The sequence below is a fragment of the Triticum dicoccoides genome, chromosome 6B, assembly GCF_002162155.2.
Source record: "Triticum dicoccoides isolate Atlit2015 ecotype Zavitan chromosome 6B, WEW_v2.0, whole genome shotgun sequence".
Lineage (NCBI taxonomy): Eukaryota > Viridiplantae > Streptophyta > Magnoliopsida > Poales > Poaceae > Triticum > Triticum dicoccoides.
Window position 1 is genome coordinate 600,919,369 of NC_041391.1, and position 4,644 is coordinate 600,924,012.

Here is a 4,644-nt window from a genome sequence, read left to right on the forward strand (position 1 = left end):
TTACACTCCAAGATGCTTTTATATTATTATAAACCTGCACCTCATGTCCAAACAAATATCAAAGCTAATAAAATAATGAAAATAAATGAATAAATATAATGTCAGCATAACAAATCTAGCCACGCAAATGTACGGGTCACCCTGCTAGTTTTTAATAATAGTCGTAACAGGACAAACGTGAAGAGAAAAACAAAGCTGAATCTATTACACAGCACCACACAAGATTGTGGGGGTTGGGTAGAACACCCACACTCTGCGGCGAATCTGTCTCGCTTCCATTGCTAATATACTTATCAAAGAAGTCGTCTGAGTCCATGACAAGTGGGTCGTCCGTTACATTAAATGTAAGCACCACACCTAAGAGAACCAGCAATGTTAGTGCAACAGATCTAGAAGTCCGCTTTGTGTTTTAATCTATGCATGTATAACTTGGTTTTGGATTCAATGCGCTAAATTGCACATGCACAATTGATATAAGATACAACACTTAGGCAAAGTTGCACTCTAAACAATTACATAGAAGTTTTCTTTGTGTTTTCATCTGTGCATAGGTAATTAGGTTTTGGATTCAATTCATTAATCCATTACAGTTGCTGCTACAAGTAGAATGCAAAAATGATATGGCATACCTTCTTTTTCGTCTCCTTTCTTGTATTTTTTCTTAGTTTGTCTCTTTGTTTTGCCCTTTTGACCTGCACATGCACAATTGATGTCAGATACAACACTTCAAAGTTGCCTTCTGCATAGAAACAAAGTTGAACAGATACCTCTTTTTACTCGTCTTTTCTTTTGCTTCTTTTGCCCTGCCCCGCCAAGACTGATTGAGCTTCTCTTCCTCTTCCTCTTATGTACCTTAGGAGACGTGCCTGCTCATCCGCTGTTAATGTTAGGACCCACCCCCAAAAAAATGAGAAGTCCTAAGCAAAGACCTAAGCGAGAACTACATAGAACGAAATAAACTACAAATACAACATGCAGTAAATTTAAGAAACAAACCATCTCCTACAATTAAGAACTGAGGAGTCAACATTACCAAACCAACTTCACAAACTTTTCTTCATCGCCCATTTCCATTCACAAAATGAGCCAACGACAAACAAATCTCAGTTACTTCTTGAAAACCTTCCAGAAAAAAAATGTCTTGCTGTAGGAAGCATGCTGAGAAATTCCACACTTGCATTTCATATTTCCATTAATGCCCAAATGACCACCAACAATATGCACTGAATCTGCATTAGAACAGCCATAAGTATCATCTTATAACTAACATGGTTTTTTTTGTTAAATCCTAACGTCATTAGTTGAACCTAATCAATGGGTTCAAAACTACTGACTAGATAGTTTTAATTTTGACAAGTAATTCTATCTTTCACAGTAATACATTAATTATACATATGATTTGCTCTTAACATTCCACATTAAGCCACTTTCAACATCTATGGGAGATTCTTGTTTAGCATTTTTAGCTCAAGTTAATTAAGGATATGATATGAGTACCTCAAAACTCTTAACCAATTCGCCATAAGCTATAAAGCAAGAATAATTTATCCATCTTTCCGAATGTTGGCAAGTCCATGCTGTTTTGTACTTAAGTAAGCTATGAGGGAGAAGGAAGCCTTTGTAGGCTGGATTGGACAGCTAATATAACAGAAATGAGTAGAGGCTAAGTTCTGCTCCCTCCCTCTCTCCCATACGAGCGGGGCCAAAGGGGTGATAGATCTGCGTGGATACTCCAATGGGAGAGAGCTCGATTTGAGACTCCAATGGTGAGCTGAATTCCAGCAGTATGGTGGCGACGAGGGAGTTCGAACTGCCGATGCACTAGATCTGGTGGTAGGGCTCTCCATGCCTCAGCTCGACACCAAATCCAACGACCTCCACGGCGAGCTTGGAACCCCTCCCTGCTTTAGGCTACATAATTCTCTTCCATATTTGCTCAAAGGTAAATGTATCATCACCCTCAGAAGAAATTCTAATTTTTTAAGTGTCCATGTGTTATGGTGTGGATGGCAGAATGAATAACTCAAAATACAGACCATTGTTTTACATTCACTACTATTACAATCTCCATCTTCATGTGTGTTGTGTTGCATATCCGCTAATAGAAGGTCATTCTTCTATTGTTTTGGGTTACCTAGCTGTCTATTTTGCATTCCTTTATGTATGAAATGTACTGTAACAGAAGCATCAAATCAATTCCATCTTAGAATTTCTCAAGTCCCATGCCAACAATGGTACCTGCACTCCTGAAATTGTACCTCATGTTATCCATGTTCAGTTTGGATGTTCTTTGCTAATTAAGATTACTTCATCAATTCTTATCTTGACATAATTTCTTAGCTACTATGCATCACGGACATCTAATTGTCTAATGAGTAATATTTCAATATGTTTGTAATATAACTGCTATTTCCCAAGGAGGGTGTGACATTCACGGCAAGCCGGTTCAAGTTCATGAGAAACCCAAAACCTATTTCTGGTATGAAGTAAATAAGGATGGCAATGCCTACAGAACTCATAAGAAGGGGGCTGATTGAGTAAGTCACGCTGTTCTGATGCTTTGAATTTTGGTTATCATTGTCTGCTGAAGAGCTTCTAGGATCTGGCATTTGGTGGGATAATCACCAAACACATGTTACCGTTGTGGTCTAAATGTACCATCAAAAATTTGGAGTTGGACATAGAATGGAAATTTGTTTGCTCTTCACCTTCAGTAAGATGATATGCAATAGGAATGTAACTGATTGGCTAGCTGAAGCAAACCCTGCTCATGAGCCTGAATAGTGCAAGGCGGCTCAACACAGTAGTCAAATTGTAAACAAAAATGATGGATTCGACAATCCTTTTTCGTGTCAGTATACTAGCCCATGTTTTGATGTAGAGTGAAATCAGTGGGTATTATTATTCACATACAACAAACATGTATACCATAGAACAGTAACTTTATTTCATCTAAATATGCTTGCAAGAACTTCGGTACCTGTGGAGTAGTGTGTGCTGATGCATGCATATAATTTTCAAGACACAATTGCTAGGGACATGCTGGAAGTGATGTTCGTTGGAGAAGTAGTCTAGTTGTGTGAAGGCATACATATTTGAGTGATATAAAAAATAAAAAAATAATTTCCACGAGTTTATCATGTGATCATTTTTTGAACTTTATAATCAATGCTATTTTCTGCATAAAAGAGTAATCTATGTTCTTTCCTACTTCATCTGAATACTTTCAATATCATGCTATGTCCAATCATTGCATTCCATTATCAGCAGATTTAGATGGAATCTGTAGTAGGAGTGTTGTTGTCGTAGTCATGGAAGAGGCAAAGCACACAAGAAGGTTTGTCACTAAGGTAGGAGGTTGAATTATGCAGAAATAAATGTTACCATGATTACAGTTCTTCCGTTTGATTACCCCAAGGTGACTGCAATATTTCAATAGCATATAATCTTATTAACCAATCAACTTGATTGGAAACAACAATGTTATGTTGAGAAGTTGATTACCCTGCTGTATGTGATAGAAAAACTGCAGGTTGTTGTTTCCTGATAGAAAAACTGTCTTCCACAGTTCATTCATTTCTCTTCTCAACCTTGAACAATTTCAGCCTTCCCTTCCAAATTGGAACAGTGAGTAGTATCTGGATCTCTTTATACTTTCCTTTCAGATATGTAAACATTTGCATGGTCCACCAACTGCTCGCAGTTTTAGTCTGCAAATCCTGTTCATTTTGTTCCGACAACTTTTTCTTGCTTCTTCCTCTATAGGGTTACTGCTCTTCATCATATATTCATGTTTTCGAGATATTTGTATAGTTGTGCTCTTCGTCGTGTAGAGTCCGCCTCCCCCTGCCCCAAAAAACTGTCTTTAGGCATATGTATTGATACTATTTCATTGTGTAAGTAAGACTATCTTTGCTATTTTAGCCTGCTTTCAGTTAGTGCACAATTAGATTTATTCAATTGTACGAGGATTTATTTTAGACCACCATTTGATCAGTCACATCTAGATCTATCTAATTGTATGATGTCACATTGAAGGAAGCACCATTATGAACCATCTGTTAATCTGTCAATATTACAAAGAGAAGAGAAAACAATAAAATAAACACATTGCTATGTGGTGAGTGATTTTGCTGCCCTAATGTGGTGAGTGGTTTTGTTGCCCTTAGGCTTTAGGATACTCCTAAATAGCTGGAGTACAAAGTCCTATATGTGCCATATATGAAGGTGAGAAGAAAGTTCCTCTCCCTATGCAGCAAAGCATTCCATTTAGCACTCATATTTCATTATGTTCGACTTTCGTTTTGTTTATGTGAATTTGTTCCTATGAGTTTGAGTGGAGCTGACATTTTTTGTGAGCGCACTGTGCAGCGGTTTAACTATCTCATTTCAGATTCTTTATTTCTCTATAACAAATGCCAAGTTTTTCACAACTAAAGCTTTTAAAATTGTGCTTGGATGTTCCGTGGGATTTTGTATTTGAAATCTTGCATGCTCAAACAACCTCTTGAGCTGTGCAGATGTGCGCCCTGGTAGTCTGGTACAATGTCTCAAATTCTTCCTTGGACTAGAAACACAATTCAGTCATTTATTTTCTGTTTGGTGGGATATGTGTTACGTGAAAAAGATAAACGAACCAGAGTC

General features: G+C 37.5%; 1 long non-coding RNA gene across 3 annotated transcripts in view; it reads right to left on the minus strand.

The window, feature by feature from the left end:
* Window positions 1–4,644, minus strand: part of LOC119324537 — a 9,661-nt gene continuing 5,017 nt past the window's right edge. For 2 of the 3 annotated variants that reach the window (XR_005157010.1, XR_005157009.1), the window contains 5 exons: window positions 3,505–3,846; window positions 1,034–1,229; window positions 768–866; window positions 630–692; window positions 1–357 (listed from right to left, as the gene is read on the minus strand). This is a non-coding gene — a long non-coding RNA (uncharacterized LOC119324537). Of the gene's footprint in view, window positions 358–629; window positions 693–767; window positions 867–1,033; window positions 1,230–3,384; window positions 3,423–3,504; window positions 3,847–4,644 lie in introns of all 3 variants that reach the window. The other variant, XR_005157011.1, reaches the window with a different exon arrangement.